Consider the following 22000-nt stretch of genomic DNA (forward strand, 5'->3'; position numbering starts at 1 on the left):
AATATCCATTCATTGGCAAACATTTTTGAGCTCCTACTATGTGCCAAGTACTACACAAAGAAATAGAGGCCAGATGCAGTGGCTCACGCCTGTAATCCCAACACTGTGGGAGGCCAAGGCGGGCAGATCACTTCAGGTCAGGAATTTGAGACCAGCCTGGCCAACATGGCGAAACCATCTACTAAAAATAGAAAAATTAGCTGAATGTGGTGGTTCATGCCTGTATTCCCAGCTACTCCGGAGGCTGAGGCAGAAGAATTGCTTGAACCTGGGAGGTGGAGGTTGCAGTGAGCTAAGATTGCACTGGCCTGGGAGACTGGCTCAAAAAAAAAAAGAAAAGAAAAGAAAAAGATAAAAACGAAATAGAGTCTTTGTCCTCAAGGAATTCCTAAAAGGGACATTGAGCTGTAAAACCCTTATTGAATAATGCAATACTATGCATGCATTTCCATGTATTTATACATATAATTTTATTGATAATATATAAAAGGTAATGCCTTGTTTATCAGGAGATAATTTTTACCCAACAACCTAGCCAAGAATTAGGGATTATTAAGAAAAAGAGGTGCCTGTAATCACAGCACTTGGGGAGGCTGAGGCGGGCGGATCACCTAAGATTGGGAGTTTGAGACCAGCCTGGCCAACATGGTGAATCCCTGTCTCTATTAAAAATATAAAAAAATTAGCCAGGCATGGTGATGTGTGCCTGTAATCCCAGCTACTCGGGAGGCTGAGGCAGGAAAATCGCTTGAACCCAGGCGGCAGAGATTTTAGTGAGCCAAGATGGCGCCATCGCAATTCAGCCTGGGCGACAAGAGCAAGACTCCATCAAAAAAAAAGAAGAAAAAAGAAAAAGAGGCATTTGCATGTACAAAAAAGGTGTCACTAAACTAACTCAGTTTGTTTGGAAGATCCTTGGGGTCTAGTTATTTTCATCACAAATGTTAACAAGTTCCTTTGGCTGGTTTCCTACATTATAATGAGCTGAGAATTAGGAAGGAGCTTCCAGAGCTGGATCAGGAATAAGAAGTGGCCGCTGGTGATGAATGAAGCAAAATAATATGTGATGAAAATGACAGAAAAATCATTTTCTGTCATGGCATCTCTGCCATGGACCAGTGCGATCACAGATGCTTTTGGTCAGAGGTTGAGTCAGAAAAAGGTTTAAAATGTTCTGTGCATGCTGTTTTAAGAGGGAGAAAAATATTTAATGCATTTTAGAAGGCTTTTTGTGAAAGAAGATTCAAATTTTTAAAAGGTTTAATTCTTATAGACTTGAGTTATCTGGAAGATTCACTTAAATGATGATACCAAATAACTGGGAAAATATTGCCTTTGATCATTATTTATGCAAAATAATAAATTCTGCAATAAGAACAATGTAAAATATAATGTATAATAAAAATGTTGCTTATAGGTTAAAGATGAGAGCAAAAGGAAGACTTCAAGCTGGAATTGCAGAAGGAGGATTTGAGAGTAATGCTGGGTCTGAAAATTGAGCAAAAGCGTAATGGCAAGATTGAGTGAGAGGAGGTGATGGTCTAAATGAAGTTGAAAATGTTAAAAATGCAGCAGAATAGCCTGGGTAAAATGGCAAGACTCTGTCTCTACAAAAATTACAAAAATTAGTCAGGTGTGGTGGCTCGAGCGTGTGGTTCCAGCTACTTGGGAGGCTGAGGTGGGAGGATCATCTGAGCCCGGGAGGTTGGGGCTGCAGTGAGCCATGATTGCACCACTGCACTCCTGCCTGGGCAACACAATGAGACCCTGTCTCAAAAAAAAAAAGTGCAGCAGAGTAAATTCCTGTTTGATCAACTTCTTACAATGAATTTGAAAACATTTACAGCCCCCAGCACTTGGGAGGCTGGGGGCGGAGAAAGGTCAGGAGATTTGAAAACAGTGAAACCCCGTCTCTACTTTTGTAGGTGCAGGCGCCTGTAGTCCCAGTTACTTTCGAGTCGGAGCTATGAGCTGAGATACTGCACTCCAGCCTGGGTGACAGAGCGAGACTCCGTCTCAAAAAAAAAAAAAAAAAAAAAAAAAAAAAAAAAAAAAGAAAACATCGAGCTATTCTAATTCATGCATTTATCCAGTAGACATTCGTTGAGTACTTACTAAGTGTCAGGCGTCATTCTAGGTTCTGAGGGTGTCTCTAAGAACAAAACTAGCTGTACCCTCAAACTGATCCTAGAATGTAGACTACTAAGAATTAACAGAGAAAACACTAAAACTTGTATGCTTATTAATCACTGTGTAAGTAATAAATGCAAGTCTTGGCTGGGCGCGGTGGCTCAAGCCTATAATCCCAGCACTTTGGGAGGCCGAGATGGGTGGATCACGAGGTCAGGAGATCGAGACCATCCTGGCTAACACGGTGAAAGCCCGTCTCTACTAAAAAATACAAAAAACTAGCTGGGCAAAGTGGCGGGCGCCTGTAGTCTCAGCTACTCGGGAGGCTGAGGCAGGAGAATGGTGTGAACCCGGGAGGCAGAGCTTGCAGTGAGCTGAGATTCAGTCATTGCACTTCAGCCTGGGCAATAGAGCGAGACTCTGTCTCAAAATAAAATAAAATAAAATAAAATAAAATAAATGAAAGTCTCATTTAAATAAAACAAAAGCCTTGTGATCTCCATTAGTCAGAGTAACATAGATTTGGCTGGGCATAGTGGCATGAGCCTGTCGTCCTAGCTACTTGGGAGGTTGAGCTGGGAAGATCGCCTGAGCTCGGAAGATCAAGGCTACAGTGAGCTGTGATTGCACCACTACACTCCAGCCCGAAAGACAGAGCAAGACCCTGTCTCAGAAAAAAAAAAAAAAAAGTAATATAGATTTAATACAGTAGACAGTGTGGTGTAGCAGAAAGAACATCGGCTGTGAAGTCAGAGATCTGAGTTCAAATTTTGACTCTGAGACTTAATAAATATCTGTGTGACTATAGCCAAGTTAATGAATCTCTCTGAACCTAATTTTTCTTATAATAGAGATAGTGAAGACCTTCTTGTGTAAGAATAAATGGAATACTATGTGTAGTGATGGTAGGTCAAGTTTATGAAGAATTGGGCATGCTTTGCTTTGGTGAGAGCATTGGTTTAGCTTTGGGGAGGGCCCATAACTATTAGGGGCATAAAAGGAAGAAGAGGGTTTTGTTTTCGTTTTTGAGATGGGGTTTCGCTCTTGTTGCCCAGGCTAGAGTGCAGTGGCACATACTCAGCTCACTGCAACCTCCACCTCTCGGGTTCAAGTGTTTCTCCTGCCTCAGACTCCCAAGTAGCTGAGATTACAGGCACCTGCCACCACGCCTGGCTAATTTTTTGTATTTGTAGTAGAGATGGAGTTTCTTCATGTTGGCCAGGCTTGTCTCGAACTCCTGACCTCAAAGTGATCCAGCCGCCTCAGCCTCCCAAAGTGCTGGGATTATAGGCATGAGCCACCATGACTGGCAGAGAAGAGTTATTTTGGAGATAAGAGGATAAATATCAGTTACAGGTAAATGGGAATTTTGGTATAGCCCATACATTAGATACTATTGTGTATGTTAAATTTCATGGATATTGTCTTAATTCATTTGGGCTGATATGATAAAATAACATAGACTGGGTAGCTTATAAACAACAGAAATTTATCTCTCACACTTCTGGAGCTGGGAAATCCAAGATCACTGGCAGATTCAGAGTGTGGTGAGGGCCTGATTTCTGGTTCATAGATGTGGTCATCTTCTCACTGTGCCCTCATATGGTAGAAGGGACAAGGGAGCTCTCTATGATCTCTTTTATAAGGGCACTAATCCCATTCATGAGGATTCCACCCTCATGACCTATTCGCCTCCCAAAGGCCTCACCTCCAAATGCCATCACACTGGGGATTAGGTTTCAACATGAGTTTCAGGGGGAAACATTCAGTCTACTGCAGGTATGATAGTGATATTGTGATCATGTAGGAGAATGTCTTTGTTCATGGAAAACACACACTGAAGAATCTAGGGGTAAAATATCATGGTGTCTGCACATTACTGTCAATGATTCAGCAAAGTGTGTGTGTGTGTGTGTGTGTGTGTGTGTGTCTAGAGAGATAAAGTACTTGTGGCTAAATGTTAACAATTGGTGTCTGTAGGTAAAGGGTATATGTATATTCTTTAAATTTTCTGGTTTTCAGGTTTTGTTTTGTCTTGTTTGAGTTTTGTTTTGTTTGAGACAAAGTCTCTCTGTCACCCAGGTTGGAATGCATTGGCATATCAGCTGACTGCAACCTCCACCTCCTGGGTTCAAGCAATTCTCATGCCTCAGTCTCCGGAGTAGCTGGGACTACAGGCGTGCACTACCATGCCCAGCTAATTTGTGTATTTTTAGTAGAGACAAGATTTTGCCATGTTGGCCAGGCTGGTCTTGAACTCCTGGCCTCGTGTGATCTGCTCACCTAAGACTCTCAAAGTCCTGGGATTACAGGCATGAGCCACCACACCCAGCCTGGTTTTCAGGTTTGAAAATAAAAAGTTGGAAAAATATCTACACATGATTCTGTATTCCACCAATTGTATTTGGGACACAATGTAAGACTTTTCAAGCACATAATTTTACTTAAAAATACTATCTTGAGGTTTTTTGGGGGGGCAGAAATATGAACAATTTCTGTGCAAATATTAGTCAAAAATACCATATCCAAAGAAAAATATATTCTCTGATGTTCAATAAAAATTAACATACATTCTACTTGGAAGACGTTTATCAGGGAGGTGCTTTGCACCTCCTATGTGATTGTATATTAATTTTTTTTTACTTTTTATTTTTATCCCCCTGATTAATCTATTTTGTTTGTTTGGTTTTTGAGACAGGGGCTCCCACTGTTGCTCAGGCTAGAGTGTAGTAGCATGATCATGGCTCACTGACATCTAGACCTCCCAGGCTCAAGCAATCCTCAGTAGATGGGGCTACAGGCACGTGCCGCCATGCCCAACTAATTTTTTATTATTTGTAGAGACAGGGTCTCACTATGTTGCCCAGGCTGGTCTTGGATTCCTGGGCTCAAGCAATCCTCCTGCCTTGGCCTCCCAAAGTGCTGGGATTACAGGTGTGAGCCACTGCACTCTGACTGCTTTATTCTTTGCACATGTAAGGCCATGTAAATCTAAGAATGTGGAAAAGCCTAAATGAAGTATACACAACTATTTGTGGTTCTAGTGAATTTACATGTTCTGCTCTGGTAGCTGGAGTAACAGGGACTGGAGTACCCTCCTGCCTGAAACGATTAAAAAACCGCGTAGACAAAATATCTACCTGCATTCTACCGTGGGCAAGTAGCAAGACTCCATCTCTTAAAAAAAATTACAAAAGAACAAAGAACCAGGAAAAGATCACTCCTATGAGAAAAATAACAATCAATCAATCAATAGAATTATACCCAGAAATGCCATAGGTAATAGAATTAGTATATTTGCCTTGGCTTTTGAGGTGAGGTAAAACAAACAAACAAACAAAAACAAACAAGCAAAATAATTAGTACATAGGGATACTAAAACAGATTCTATAGCCATATTTCAATAAGATAGAGGAAAGACTGAGCATGTTAAGTTCAGATACGGAAGATATAAAGACTCATATTAAAACTATAGATGGGGCCAGATGCAGTGGCTCACGCCTGTAATCCCAGCACTTTGAGAGGCCAAGGTGGGAGGATTGCTTGAGGCCAGGAGTTTGAGATCAACCTGGGCAATAAACAGAGACCTCATCTTTAGAAAATAAAAAAATTAACTGGGCACGGTGGCACACACTCTCCGCTACTCAAGAGGTTGAAACAGAAGGACTCCTTGAGGCCAGGAATTCAAGGCTACAGTGAGCTATGATTGTGCCATTGCACCACTCCAGCCTGGGTGACAGAGTGAGACGCTGTCTCTGAAAAAGAAAAAAAGCTCTAGATGGGCCAGATGTGGTGGCTCATGCCTGGAACCCCAGCACTTTGGGAGGCTAAGACAGGAATCACTTGAGGCCAGGAGTTCAAGACCAGCCTGGGCAACATAGCAAGACACTCATCTCTTTTTTTTTTTTTTTTTTTGAGACGGAGTCTCGCTCTGTCGCCCAGGCTGGAGTGCAGTGGCGCGATCTCGGCTCACTGCAAGCTCCGCCTCCCGGGTTCACGCCATTCTCCTGCCTCAGCCTCCCGAGTAGCTGGGACTACAGGCGCCCACAACCGCGCCCGGCTAATTTTTTGTATTTTTAGTAGAGACGGGGTTTCACCGTGGTCTCGATCTCCTGACCTTGTGATCCGCCCGCCTCGGCCTCCCAAAGTGCTGGGATTACAGGCGTGAGCCACCGCGCCCGGCAAGACACTCATCTCTACAAAAACAAACCACCACCAAAAAACACATACAAAAAAACTTCTAGATGCAAACTACAATGTCTGAGGTGAAGAATACATTGCATGAGGTTAAAAGCAGATTAGATACTGAAGAAAAAATTAGTGACCATGAAGACACACAATATAAATTATCTAAAATGAAATACAGAGGCCATGCATGGTGGCTCACGTCTGTAATCCCAGCATTTTGGGAAGCTGAGGTGGGCAGATCACTTGAGGTCAGGAGTTCTAGACCAGCCTGCCCAACATGGCGAAACCCCATCTCTACTAAAAATACAAAAATTAGCCCAGTGTGGTGGTGGTCGCCTGTAAACCCAGCTACTCAGGAGGCTGGCAGGAGAATCGCTTGAACCTGAGAGGTGGAGGTTCCAGTGAGCCAAGATTGTGACATTGCACTCCAGCCTGAGCGACAGAGCGAGACTCCGTCTAAAAAAAAAAAAAAAAAAAAAAAAAATAGTAAAATGAAAAACAAAAAAAAAACTGAAAGAGAAAAATAGTGAAACCATAACACAGTATCAGGGAGGCTAATATATGTGTAATTAAATTCGCTGAAGGAGGGGATGGGAGATAGAAAAAATACTTGAAGAGGCTGGGTGCTATGGCTCATTCATGCCTGTAATCCCAGCACTTTGGGAGGCCAAGACGGGTGGATCACCTGAGGTCAGGAGTTTAACACCAGCCTGGCCAACATGGCGAAACCCTGTCTCTATTTTAAAAATAACAAAAATTAAGGCCGGGCGCGGTGGCTCAAGCCTGTAATCCCAGCACTTTGGGAGGCCGAGACGGGTGGATCACAAGGTCAGGAGATCGAGACCATCCTGGCTAACCCGGTGAAACCCCGTCTCTACTAAAAAATACAAAAAACTAGCCGGGCGAGGTGGCGGGCGCCTGTAGTCCCAGCTACTCGGGAGGCTGAGGCAGGAGAATGGCGTGAACCCGGGAGGCGGAGCTTGCAGTGAGCTGAGATCCGGCCACTGCACTCCAGCCTGGGTGACAGAGCGAGACCCCGTCTCAAAAAAAAAAACAAAAACAAAAAACAAAAAACAAAAATTAGCCAAATGTGGTGGCGGGTGCCTGTAATCCCAGCTACTCAGGAGGCTGAGGCAGGAGAATCACTTGAACCTGGGAGGCAGAGGTTGCATTGAGCCCAGATTGCGCCACTACACTCCAGCTTGGGCAACACAGCAAGACTCTGTCTCAAAGGAAAAAAAAGAAAAGAAAAAATTCTTGAAGAAATAATGGCTGAAAAATTCCAAATTAGACAAAAACAAACCCATTGATCAAAGAAACTTAATGAGCTCGCTTCCTCTAAGCAGCTTGAGGTGATCTGCAGAAATGGTTCACTATTCATTTGCCCTAGAAAACTTCACAAAATCATGCAAATCAAAAGGTTCAAATCTTTGTTTTTTTTAAGAATATGGGTGAAATTATCTGGGCCATCAAGGGTAGGCATACACGAGAAGCCACCAAGTATCTGAAAGATGTCACTTTATAAAAATACCGTGTAGAAGCCACGTTACAATGGTGGAGTTGGTAGGTGTGCCCAGGCCAAACAGTGGGGCTAGACACAGGGTTGCTGACCCAAAAAGAGTGCTGAATTTTTGCTGCACATGCTTAAAAATGCAGGGTAATGCTGAATTTTGGTTTTGGATATAGATTCTCTGATCATTGAGCCTATCCAGGTGAACAAAGCACCCAAGATGCACTGCTGGACTTACAGAGCTCATGGTCAGAATAACCCATATGTGACCTCTGCCTGCCACATCGAGATGATCCTTACTGAAAAGAACAAATTCTTCTTCTTTTTTTTTTTTTTTTTTGAGACAGAGTCTTGCCCTGTCACCCAGACTGGAGTGCAATGGTGCCATCTCGGCTCACTGCAACCTCTGCCTCCCAGGTTCAAGCGATTCTCCTTCCTCAGCCTCCTGAGTAGCTGGGATTACAGGCCAGTGCCACCATGCCCGGCTAATTTTTGTATTTTTAGCAGAGAGGAGCTTTCAGCATGTTGGCCAGGCTGGTCTCAAACTCCTGACCTCAAGTGATCCGCCCACCTTGGCCTCCCAAAGTGTTGGGATTACAGGCATGAGCTGCCACACCTGACCAGAACAAATTATTCTTTTTTTCTTTCTTTTTTTTTTTTTTTGAGACGGAGTCTCGCTGTGTCGCCCAGGCTGGAGTGCAGTGGCCGGATCTCAGCTCACTGCAAGCTCTGCCTCCCGGATTTACGCCATTCTCCTGCCTCAGCCTCCCGAGTAGCTGGGACTATAGGCGCCCGCCACCTCACCCAGCTAGTTTTTTTGTATTTTTTGGTAGAGACGGGGTTTCACTGTGTTAGCGACGATGGTCTCGATCTCCTGACCTCGTGATCCGCCCGTCTAGGCCTCCCAAAGTGCTGGGATTACAGGCTTGAGCCACCGCGCCCGGCCCAGAACAAATTATTCTTTAACCGGAAGAGGAAGTTGAATTGAAGAAAAAGGTATCTCAAAGAAACTGAAGAAACAAAAACGAAAACTTGTGGCATGGGAATAAATTCAGAATAAAACAAATGCTAATAAAAGTTTGCAGCCAGGTGCAGTAGCTCATGCCTGCAATCCCAGCACTTTGGGAGGCCGAGGCAGGTGGATCACTTGAGGTCAGGAGTTCAAGACCAGCCTGGCCAACTTGGTGAAACTCCGTCTCTACTGAAATACAAAAATTAGCTGGACATGGTGGTGTGCGCCTGTAATCCCAGCTGCTCGGGAACCTGAGGCAGGAGAATCGCTTGAACTCAAGAGGCAGGGGTTGCAGTGAGCCTAGATCATGCCACTGCACTCCAGCCTGGGTAACAGAGCGTGAGTCTCAGAAAAAAAAAAAAAAGTTTGCATTTGGAAACCATTATTCTAAGTGAAGTAGCGCAGGAATGGAAAACCAAATGTCATTATGTTCTCACTTACAAGTAGGAGCTAAGCGGCTGGGCACAGCGGCTCATGCCTGTAATCCCAGCACTTTGGGAGGTTAAGGCAGGCGGATCGCTTGAGGCCAGGAATTTGAGACCAGTCTGGCCAACATGGCGAAACCTAGTCTCTACTAAAAATACAAAAATTAGCTGGGTGTGTGGTGCTCACCTGTAATCCCAGCTACTGGGGAGGCTGAGGGAGGAGAATCACTTGAACTTGGGAGAGGGGGTTGCAGTGAGCCAAGATCGAACCACTGCACTCCAGCCTGGGTGACAGAGCAAATGAGACTTTTTCTCAAAAAAAAAAAAAAAAAAAAAAAAAAAAAAGGTGGGAGCTAAGCTATGAGGACACAAAGGCATAAGAATGATACAATGGACTGTGGGGACTTGGGGAAAAGAGTGAGAGGGAGGTGAGGGATAAAAGACTATGTGTTGGGTACAGTGTGCCCTGCTAAGGTGATAGGTACACCAAAATCTCAGAAATCACCACTAAAGAACTTGTTCATGTAACCAAACACCACTTGTTCCCCAAAAACTTATTGAAATAATAAAAAAAGAAGCTTGATGAACCCCAAGTACAAGAAACATGAATAAAATTACACCAACAAACATGATAATCAAATTGCTTAAAACCAATAATATGCCCTGGATATGAATGACCTATCAATCTGTCCCATAACTTTCTCTTTGGACAGGAAAGGACTAAGCTAAAGACACAGTATCTCTGGAATTTTGCCAGGATATGAAGTTTAGTGTCTGCTCCATTCCAGATTTTTTTTCTTTTTTGAGATGGGGTCTTGTTCTGTTGCCCAGGTTCAAGTGTAGTGGTGCAAACATGGCTCACTGCAGCCTCGACCTCCTGGGCTCAAGCAATCCTCCCACCTCAGCTTCCTAAGTAGCTAGTACTAAAGGTACATGCCATCATACCTGGCTAATTTTTAATTTTTTTGTAGAGACAAGGTCTCCCTATGTTGCCCAGGCTGGTCTTGGACTCCAGGACTCATGCAGTCCTCTGGCCTTGGTCTCCCAAAGTCCTGAGATTACAGGTGTGAGCCACCATGCCTGGCTAAGACTTTTTAAATGAACCAGACCAGCCCTAACACAAGGGATTCAGTCCTAGACAATAGCAGCTGTCACCAGCTTTCATCCCAGATGGCCTACCAGTTACTGTCCAGAGTTGTTCCATTTCTCTTCTTTGCCTGCCTGGCTTGATGATCCCCTTGAATTAGAATCTATGCTCTTGTCCTTGCACCATCTTACTTGCATAATCCATTTGGACAGGATTTTCTGGGTTTGGCTGTTAGCATTCTCTTTAGACATTATTTGGTAAATGTTCTCTGCCCCAGACCTCAGAACCTATACCACATGGACCCCACCACCATTCCTACCCATTTTTCTGTGAAAATTTTCCAGAAATAAATTTCTCATCATGTGGCCAATCAACCCACTACAATCTCAACCAAGGCTGCATATGCAAAACCACTTTGTTGTTTTAGCTTTTGTCACTTTTTGGAATTATACATTTTGTTATGCTATTTATTCCCCTTAGCAAGAATAATTAATTGCCCTTAAAGGATAGTGGAAGGCAGAAAATAATGATGTAATGTGGAGCATGCTCAGAAATATTAAGTTAGTTTTTCCACCAGGATATAAAGGTCCATCTTCTGCTGAGAAGTCTATGAGAGGCCAAGTAATCATTTATGAGAGTGGCTGCATAACACACTGGTTCACTGCAGACTCTCTTATTGGTTTTTGATACAGTTTCACACAGGCTTCATTTGCCAATTGTGTTGTTTAGTTGGGAAGTAAAAGGCTCTTGAGATTGGGGTGGAGATGGGGAGGGGAACACTGATCGATTCCTGGCTTGGGACAGGAGATTGTTGCTGTATTGCTATACTCTTACAGGCATCTCCTTTATCAAAATATAGCCAAGATGCGAAATTGAAATAGTAATTCTCCTTACTTAAAAATTCTTTCTTTGTTTTTTTGAGACGGAGTTTTCGCTTTTCTTGCCCAGGCTGGAGTGCAATGGCACAGTCTCAGCTCACGACAATCTCTGCCTCCCAGATTCAATCGATTCTCCTGCCTCAGCCTCCCAAGTAGTTAGGATTACAGGCGTGTGCCACCACGCCCGGCTAACTTTTTGTTTTTAGTAGAGACCGCATTTCACCGTATTGGTCAGGCTGGTCTCAAACTCCTGACCCCAGGTAATCGTCCCAGCTCCGCCTCTCAAAGTGCTGGGATTACAGGCATGCGCCTGACTCCTCCTTGTTTAAAAATTCTAGTAAGTGGCCAGGCGCGGTGGCTCACAACTGTAATCCCAGCACTTTGGGAGGCTGAGGTGGGCAGATCACAAGATCAGGAGTTCAAGACCAGCCTGGCCCACGTGGTGAAGCCCTGTCTCTACTAAAAAAAGTACAAAAATTAGCTGGGCATGGTGGGGCGCACCTGTAGTCCCAGCTGCTCAGGAGGCTGAGGCAGGAGAATAGCTTGAACCCGGGAGGGGGAGGTTGCAGTGAGCCAAGATCGTGCCACTGCACTCCAGCCTGGGTGACAGAGCGAGACTCCATCTCAAAAAAAAAAAAAAAAAAAAAAAGGGTGGTGTGCATGGATGGAAAAGATACATATTATAAAACTCTTTCAAAACCTGTTGTGCTTTTATTTTCTCAGTTACTCTTTATCTGACTTTTCTTTTTTCTTTTTTTTTTAAGAGACAGAGTCCTATTCTGTCACCCAGGCTGGAGTGCAGTGTTGGCTCGCTATAACCTTGAAACCTTGAACTCCTGGACTCAAATGCTCCTCTCATCTCGGCCTCCCAAAGTGCTGGGATTACAGGCATGAACCACTGTCTGTGCCTGGGCTCCCTCACTCCCTCCCTCCATTCCTTCTCTCCCTCCCTCCCTCCCTCCTTCCTTCTGATGGAATCTTACTCTGTGACCCAGGCTGGTGTGCAGTGGCACGATATCGGCTCACTGCAACCTCCACCTCCCAGTTTCAAGCAATTCTCCTGTCTCAGCCTCCAGAATAGCTGGGATTACAGGCGCCTGCCACCATGCCCAGCTAATATTTGGATTTTTAGTAGAGACAGGGTTTCACCATGTTAGCCAGGATGGTCTCAATCTACTGACCTCGTGATCCACCCACTTTGGCCTCCTAAAGTGCTGGGATTACAGGTGTGAACCACCACACCCGGCCGCGTTTCTTTCTTTTTTAAAGGATTGACTTTATTTATTAATCTTTATTTATTTATTCTTTTAAATAGACAAGGTCTCACTATGTTGCCCAGGCTACAGTGCAGTGGCTATTCACAAGCAGATCCCACTACTGATCAGCACAAGAGTTTTTTACCTGCTCTATTTCTGATCTGGGTCAGTTCACCTCCCAGGTTCATCCTTCCTTGAGCAACCTGGTGGTCTCCGCTCCCTGGAGGTCACCAGTGTTTTTGTTTGTTTGTTTGTTTGTTTGAAATGGAGTCTCGCTCTGTCGCCCAGGCTGGAGTGCAGTGGTGTGATCTCGGCTCCCGCAACCTCTACCTCTTGGGTTCAAGTGATTCTTCCGTCTCAGGTTCCCAAGTAACTGAGATTACAGTCATGTGCCACTGAGCTCATTAAGATCGACCTTAGATGGTCAACTAAAAGGGGAATTTATTGCTCCATAAAAATTGATTTAAAAATCAAAGAATAAATAAAATGACTTTAAACATTTTCAATTCAACTCAGAAAATGCTTATTGAGAGTTTACTTTTTTTTTTTTAATTTGAGAGGGAGTCTTTCTCTGTCGCCCAGACTGGAATGTAGTGGTGTGATCTCGGCTCACTGCAACCTCTGCCTCCCAGGTTCAAGTGATTCTTCTGCCTCAGTCTCCCTAGTAGCTGGGATTACAGGCATGTATCACCAAGCTCAGCTAATTTTTGTATTTTTTGTAGAGATGAGGTTTCACCATGTTGGCCAGGCTGGTCTCAAACTCCTGACCTTAGGTAATCCGCCTGCCTTGGCCTCCCAAAGTGCTGGGGTTACAGGTCTGAGCCACCACACCCGGCCAAGAGTTTACTCTTCACACAGCACTGTGAAAGAAAAATAGTGTAACTATGTGTAAGTAGTTTAAATGAGAATTTATATTCATTATAAGAATTATTGGCTGGGCACCATGGCTCAGGCCTGTGATCCCAGAGCTTTGGGAGGCCAAGGTGGGAGGATCATTTGAGCCCAGGAGTTTAAGACAAGCTTAGGCAACATAGCGAGACTCCATCTCTATATGAATTTTAAAATTTAGTGGGTATAGTGGTGCATGCCCACTATAAAAATAAAAGAATGATGATGAAGTATGCATTTAAAAATTAAATTAGCCAGGTCCGGGTGCGGTGCCTCACACCTGTAATCCCAGCACTTTGGGAGGCCAACACGGATGGATTACCTGAGGTCAGGAGTTCGAGACCAGCCTGGCCAACATGGTGAAACCCTGTCTTTACTAAAAATACAAAATTAGCTAGGCATGGTGGTGCGCACCTGTAATCTCAGCTTCTTGGGTGGCTGAGGCAGGAGAATCACTTGAACCCAGGAGGCGGAGGTTGCAGTGAGCCAAGATCATGTCATTGCACTCTAGCCTAGGCAACAAGAGTGAAACTCTGAAAAAAAAAGAAAAGAAAGAAATTGCCAGGCAAAGTGGTGTGTGTGTGCCTGTAGTTCCAGCTACTTGGGAGACTGAAGTAGAAGGATCTCTTGAGCCTAGGAGTTCAGGGCTGTAGTGTGCAATAATCACACATGTCAGTAGCCTCTGTACTCCAGCCTGGGCAACATAGCAAGATGCTGTCTGGAATTAAGTTCAAATTAAACATTTGTGAATGTTTCCTATGTGCAAGGCACTGTGTAGGAGACAGGATAAATAAGGCAAGATTTGCAAGATTTTTAATCTGGTAGAGAATAAGGCAAGTATAAAAATATCTGAGTTACAGGGCGGGCATGGTGGCTCATGCCTGTAATCCCAGCACTTTGGGAGGCCGAGGAGGGTGGGTCACCTGAGGTCAGGAGTTCAAGACCAGCCTGGGCAACACGGTGAAACCCCGTCTCTACTAAAAATATAAAAATTAGCCAGGCGTGATGGCTTGTGCCTGTAATCTCAGCTACTCAGGAGGCCAAGGCACGAGAATAGCTTGAACCCGGGAGGCGGAGGTTGCAGTGAGCGGAGATCATACCATTGTATTCCAGCCTGGGCAACAGGGCAAAACTCTGTCCAAAAAAAAAAACAAAAAAAATCTGAGTTACAAGGTAAAGCAAGATATGTTTTATTAGGAGAGTACAAAGTTCTGTGCAATTTTTTAAAGTGTAATGACAATTTGGTTTCTTTTTTTTTTGAGACAGAGTCTGGACCTTGTTGCCCAGGCCGGAGTGCAGTGGTGTGATCCCAGCTCACTGCAACCTCTGCCTCCCGGGTTCAAGTGATTCTCCTGCCTTGACCTCCTGAGTTGCTGGGATTATACAGGCGCCCACCACCACCACGCCCGGCTAATTTTTTTGTATTTTTAGTAGAGACGGGGTTTCACCATGTTGGCCATGCTCATCTCGAACCCTTGACTCAGATTATCCGCACACCTCGACCTCCTAAAGTGCTGGGATTACAGACGTGAGCCACCGCGCCCAGTCGGTTTCATTTTTTATTTCTTTTTTTTTTTTTAACTTTTATTTTAGGTTTGGCGGTACGTGTGAAGGTTTGTTACATAGGCAAACTCATGTCTTGGGGATTTGTCATACGTTTCATCACCCACCCAGGTGTATTAAGCTTAGTACCCAATAGTTATTTTTTCTGATCCTCTCCCTCCGCCCATCCTCCACCTTCAAGTAGATCCCAGTGTCTGTTGTTCCCTTCTTTACATTCGTGAGTTTTCATCATTTCACTCCCACTTATAAGGGAGAACATGCGGCTTTTGATTTTCTGTTCCTCTGTTAGTTTGCTGAGGATAATAGCCTCCCGCTCCATCCATGTTCCCACAAAAGACAAAATCTTGTTCTTTTATCGATGGTTGCATGGGCAATTTAGAAGAGAAAAAAATCATTATCAAGAATCAAATCTCACTAATTCAAACCACAGTTTTAAATTTGTTTAGTCAGGCATGCTGGTGTAGTCCAAGCTACTTGAAAGGCTGAGGCTGGAGAATCATTTGAGGCCAGAAATTTGAGTCCGGCTTGCGCTACATACAAAATTTTAGAGCTCCTATCTCAAAATTTTAAAAAATACAAATAAACAAATAAATGTATGTTTCCAGGAAAAAAAGTTTGGTTCATAAAATATATTGCACGTGGACAAAATGTCTCTGGTGCCCACCAGGTAGTGAGAAGCTGCATCGTTAATCAGCATCTGGGAAAAAATAGTAATCTTATACTGAAATGTAAGTGCCGAGAAAAGATAAATTTGTTTTGTTCATTGATGTATTATAAACTGCCATGAATATTACTGGTACATAGGATGTGCACAATATATATTTGTTAAGTGAATAAATACAATTCATAGAAAAGGAACTAAGAGGTCTGCCACTGTTCTAGACACTTCCATGGAGCTTCCTTGACATTGGAGGACGGTTGGGTCAGCATGCCCCACTATTTAGCATGCCCCATTATTTGCAGGCAGGGGTTCTATTCCTTATAATTCTGCAAAACCAAAACAAAAAAACTAAAATGACCAATGTGTTAAAGGAGAAATTGCATGCAATGACCATGGAGTAACTGGTTGCATGTAGCACAAATTGATCTTGACTCTTCATGGTCAGTATTTTTTATCACCAACTCATTAACAAGTAGGAGAAGATTATATAGTATGTGTCAGAATGCTTAGGCCTAGTTTACTTCTTCTTTTTTTTTTTTTTGAGACGGAGTCTCGTTCTGTTGCCCAGTCTGGAGTGCAGTGGCGAGATCTCGGCTCAATACAAGCTCTGCCTCCCGGGTTCACGCCATTCTCCTGCCTCAGCCTCCTGAGTAGCTGGTACTACAGGCACCCACCACCATGCCAGCTAATTTTTTGTATTTTTAGTAGAGGCGGAGTTTCACCATGTTAGCCAAGATGGTCTCAATCTCCTGACCTCGTGATCCACCCGCCTCAGCCTGCCAAAGTGCTGGGATTACAGGTGCGAGCCACCGCGCCCGGCCAGGCCTAGTTTACTTCTAATCTTCTTGCCTTGGGATTGAGGAAGTGCCTTCCAATTCTGGAATCTGTGTCCCAGACACTGCCAAAGACCTGTTATTAATAATGTTTTCGGCCGGGCGCGGTGGCTCAAGCCTGTAATCCCAGCACTTTGGGAGGCCGAGACGGGTGGATCACGAGGTCAGGAGATCGAGACCATCTTGACTAACACAGTGAAACCCCGTCTCTACTAAAAATACAAAAAAACTTAGCCGGGCGAGGTGGCAGGCGCCTGTAGTCCCAGCTACTCGGGAGGCTGAGGCAGGAGAATGGCGTAAACCCGGGAGGCGGAGCTTGCAGTGAGCTGAGATCCGGCCACTGCACTCCAGCCTGGGTGACAGAGCGAGACTCCGTCTCAAAAAAAAAAAAAAAAAAAAAAAAAAAAAAAAAAAAAAAAAAATGTTTTCTGGGGCTGGGCATGGTGGCTCATGCGTATATCCCAGCACTTTGGGAGGCTGAGGCAGATGGATCATGAGGTCAGGAGATCAAGACCATCCTAGCCAACATGGTTAAACCCTGTCTCTACTAAAAATACAAAAATTAGCCAGGTGTGGTGGCAGGCGCCGTAGTCCCAGCTACTCAGGAGGCTGAGGCAGGAGAATGGCGTGAACCCGGGAGGCGGAGCTTGCAGTGAGCCGAGATCGCGCCACTGCACTCCAGCCTGGGCGACAGAGTGAGACTCAAAAACAAAAACAAAAACAAAAACAAAGAAATAAAATAAAATAAAAATATGAAAGTAAATTTAGAACGATATTTGATTAGTTACTAAATCAGCAGAAAAATGTATGTTAAATGCTGTTTTTCCAAATTCATCTTGGGAATTAATTAAAATGAGAGTGAGTACAACATTTGCAGGGAGTAATAAATGTTTTTTCCTTTTCTTTCTTTTTTTGAGACGGAGTTTCGCTCTTGTTGCCCAGGCTGGAGTGCAATGGCGCCATCTCGGCTCACCATAACCTCCGTCTCCCGGGTTCAAACGATTCTCTTGCTTCAGCCTCCTCGTCTCTACTAAAAATACAAATATTAGCCGGGCGTGGTGGCGGGCACCTGTAGTCCCAGCTATTCGGGAGGCTGAGGCAGGAGAATCGCTTGAACCCGGAAGGCGGAGTTGCAGTGAGCCGAGATGTGCCACTGCACTCCAGCCTGGGCAACAAAGAGCGAAACTCCATCTGAAAAAAAAAACAACACGAAAAAGAAAAACTACAAAATGTGTGAATTTTTCAAATTGCACACAACTTTCTGATTTACATTATAAGTATGCGTGTTCTTATTTTGCAATGTTCTTATTTTGTAATGCGTTCTCAGAAACAGGTGTTTAGCAACAACCAAGTCAAAATTCTTTCCAGTTAGTTTTGTAATTTGGGGCTTGAATTACTTCATTTTGTTGCATATGATATTAAACAGAAAAATATACAGACCTTGAGACAAGGGGATTTTGTCCTTTTCTTTGTGACTTCTAAAGCAGTTTTAAATTGTTTATATATATCAAAAGTAATTCAGTCTAATACAGTATATGGCATTAATAATTTAATCTTTAAATTTTTTTTTTTTTTGGTTGACTCTTCTGGTGATGAGATCATCCTATTTACTGGTAATGTTGCTGACAGAGTTCATAGCTCTTCTATTTTATCCTTGTTTACTTGTTCTTGGGTTATTAGTATTAGCTTCAATCAGCAGTTTCTTTGTAAAAAATCTTTTTAAGCCACTTATCTACTTCATGAAGGTTTAGTTAAAACTAGTAGACAAAGCTGGGTGCAGTGGTTCACACCTCTAATCTCAGTACTTGGGAGGTCAAGGTGGGAGGATTCCTTGATCCCAGGAATTTGAGACCAGCTTGGGCAACATGGTGAGCTCCCTGTCTCTACAAAAATAAAAAAAAATTAGCCGGGCATGGTGGTATGTGCCTGCAGTCCCAGCTACTTATGAGGCTCCAGAGGATCACTTGATCCCACGAGGTCCAGGCTGCAGTGAGCTGTGCTTGCACCACTGCACCCAGCCTGGGCAACACGGGGAGATCCCACCTCAAAAAAACCCACAAAAAAGTGGGGCGTGGTGGCTCACGCTTGTAATCCCAGCACTTTGGGAAGCTGAGGTGGTTGGATCATTTGAGGCCAGGAGTTCGAGACCAGCCTGGCCAACATGGTGAAACCCCGTCTCTACTAAAAATACAAAAAATTAGCTGGGCATGGTGGCTTGTGCTTGTAATCCCAGCTATTCAGGAGGCTGAGGCAGGAGAATCTCTTGAACCCGGGAGGCAGAGGTTGCAGTGAGCCAAGATCGCACCACTGCCCTCCAGCCTGGGTGACAGAGCAAGACTCCGTCTCAAAAAAAAGAAAAAAAAAAAAAGAGAAAACGAAAAAACCCCACAAAAAATGAAAAACAAGAAAACAATAATTAGCAGATAATAAATTCCAAAACTGAGGATGTATAAAGTACAGTCTGTAGCAATTTGCTGAAAACTCCTTTTGTTCTCTCCTTTGGAGGGTAGAACTCTTACTTTCACTTCAGGATGACTTATCACTAATTCTGTGTGACTGCTTTGGTATCCGCCATGTGAGAGCAAACTTCACTGTGAATCTATTAAACATTAACAACAGTTAATTCTTTTTTTTTTTTTTTTTTTTTTAGACGGAGTCTCGCTTTATCATCAGGCTGGAGTGCAGTGGTGCAAGCTTGGCTCACTGCAACCTCGGCTCACTGCAACCTCCACCTCCTGGGTTCAAGCAATTCTCCTGGCTCAGCTTCCTGAGTATCTGGGACTATAGGCGCGAGCCACCATGCCCAGCTAATTTGTTTTTTTATTTTTATTTTTATTTTTTGAGACGGAGTCTCGCTCTGTCGCCCAGGGTGGAGTGCAGTGGCCGGATCTCAGCTCACTGCAAGCTCCGCCTCCCGGGTTCACGCCATTCTCCTGCCTCGGCCTCCGAGTAGCTGGGACTACAGGCGCCCGCCACCTCGCCCGGCTAGTTTTTTGTATTTTTTAGTAGAGACGGGGTTTCACCGGGTTAGCCAGGATGGTCTCGATCTCCTGACCTCGTGATCCGCCCGTCTCAGCTTCCCAAAGTGCTGGGATTACAGGTGTGAGCCACTGCGCCCGGCCACCAATTCATTTTCATTAAACATGAAAATAAAAACAGAGGTTTAAATACTTTCTCCTTTTACCCCAAGGGATAGTCTTGTACATTCCCTGGGTTTTGTTAGAAAGTGAGTGATTCATAATTTTTAAATTTTTTAAAATTATTAATTTTTTTTTGAGACAGGCCCTCACTCTATTGCCCAGGTTGGATGGAGTGCAGTGGCATGATCACAGGTCACTCTAGTCTCGACCTCCTGGGCCCAAGCAATCCTCCTGCCTCAGCTTCCTGAGTAGCTGGGACTACAGGTGCACACCACCACGCCTGGCTAATTTTTTTAACTTTTTTGTTTTTTAGAGATAGAGTCTTGTCCTGTTGCCTGGGCTCGTCTTGAATTCCTGAGTTCAAGCGATCCTCCCACCTCAGCCTTCCAAAGTGCTGGGATTACAGATGTGGGCCACCATAACTTGCCTATTTTTAATTTTCTATCAATTACTGAGAAAGAAGTGTTGAAATCTCCAAACACATCATAATTGTGTTTTGTCTCTAAGTTTTCTTTGTTTTTGCTTTACGTATTTTGAAGCCCTGTGCATAAACACTTAAGATTCCTTAGATCTTCTTAATGAACTGACCCCTTCATTATTATGAAATGTCTCTCTCACAGGTAGTTCTTCATTCTAAAATCACTTTGATATTAATATATTTCAACATTCTTTTCACTGGGGTTTTCATATGGGCAGTTTAGAATTGGGTCTTGTTTTTTTGCCAAAGCTGATCATCTCTGTCATTCATGCATTCATTTATGAGACAGGGTTAGGTTATCTCCCAGGCTGTAGTGCAGTGGCATTATCTTGGATCACAGCAACCTCTGCCTCCTGGGCTCATGCCATCCTCCCACCTCAGCCTCTCAAGTAGCTGGGACCACAGGTGTGCACCACCACACCCATATAATTTTTGTATTTTTTGTAGAGACGGGGTTTTGCCATGTTGTCTGGTCTGGTTTTGAACTCCTGAGCCCAAGTGATCTACCCACCTGGGCCTCCCAAAGTGCTGGGATTACATGCCTGAGCTACCATGCCCGGCCATCTCTTAACTGAAATGTTTAAGAGTGGGCTGGGTGTGGTGGCTCATGCCTGTAATCCAGCACTTTGGGAGGCTGAGGTGTGAGGTGTGTGGATCATCTGAGGTCAGGAGTTTGAGACCAGCCTGACCAACATGGTAAAACCCCGTCTTTACTAAAAATACAAAAATTAGCTGGGCAGGTGGCAAGTGCCTGTAATCACAGCTACATGGGAGGCTGAAACAGGAGAATTGCTTGAACTTGGGAGGTGGATGCTGCAGTGAGGTGAGATCTCGCCACTGCACTCCAGCCTGGCCGACAGAGTAAGACTCTGTCTCAAAAAAAAAAAAAAAAAAAATTAGGAGCATGGTGGCTCACACCTGTAATCCCAGCACTTTGAGAGGCTGAGGCAGGTGGATCACTTGAGCTCAGGAGTTTGAGACAGCCTGGGCAATATGGCGAAATCCAGTCTCTACCAAAAATACAAAAAATTAGCTGGTTGTGGTGGCACTTGCCTGTAGTCCCAGCTACTTGAGAGGCTGAGGTGGGAGGATTGCTTGAGCCTCGGAGGCAGAGGTTACAGTGAGCTACTGCACTCTATCCTGGGCAACAGAGTGAGACCCCATCTCAACAAACAAACAAAAAACAGAGAAGAAAGTATGTATTAAATTGTATCTAAATTAAAAAATAAATGCTTTCCTTTTTTTGCATGGAGTCTTTTTTACGTTTCATGTTACCATATTCTATTTACCACTATCAGTTTATTAGAAATTTGTCTCACTTTAGCATTGCTTTACATTTAAAAACAAGAAATTTACAAAGAAAAAGTCACCTTGGGCATAGTGGCTTACACCTGTAATCCCAGTACTTTGGGAGGCCAAGGCAGGTGGATCACATGAGGTCAGGAGTTCAAGACTAGCCTGGCCAACATGACAAAACCCATCTCTTCTAAAAATGCAAAAATTTGCTGGGCGTGGTGGTGGGTGCCTGAAATCTCAGCTACCTGGGAGGCTGAGGCAGAATCACTTGAACCCAGAAGTTAGAGGTTGCAGTGAGCTGAGATTGTGCCACTGCCTACCCCTCTAGGTTGGGAGGAAGACTCATTCTCAAACAAACAAAAAAAAAAAGAAAAGAAAAAAAATTCACCTTGGGATTTTCTGTTTCATTATTTAAACAAAATTATCACCCCTCCTCAACGAGTGTTAAATCTAGTTTTGTTTTTTCGGAGACAGTCTTGCTCTGTCGCTCAGGCTGGAGTGCAGTAGCGTGATCTTGGCTCACTGGAACCTCTGCCTACTGGGATCAAGTGATTCTCCCACCTCAGCCTCCCAAGTACTTGGGATTACAGGTGCCCACCACCATGACTGGCTAAATTTGTTTTTTTAGTAGAGTTGGGTTTTCACCATGTTGGCC

The 22000-nt window shown here is 44.0% G+C and overlaps 1 protein-coding gene across 1 annotated transcript in view; it reads left to right on the top strand.

The window, feature by feature from the left end:
* The window catches only part of PPIL3 (peptidylprolyl isomerase like 3), a 448181-nt gene that overhangs the window by 208927 nt on the left and 217254 nt on the right, over positions 1–22000 (top strand). The gene's annotated exons all lie outside the window — the stretch shown is intronic.

This window comes from Macaca thibetana, chromosome 12 (genome assembly GCF_024542745.1).
Source record: "Macaca thibetana thibetana isolate TM-01 chromosome 12, ASM2454274v1, whole genome shotgun sequence".
NCBI lineage: Eukaryota > Metazoa > Chordata > Mammalia > Primates > Cercopithecidae > Macaca > Macaca thibetana.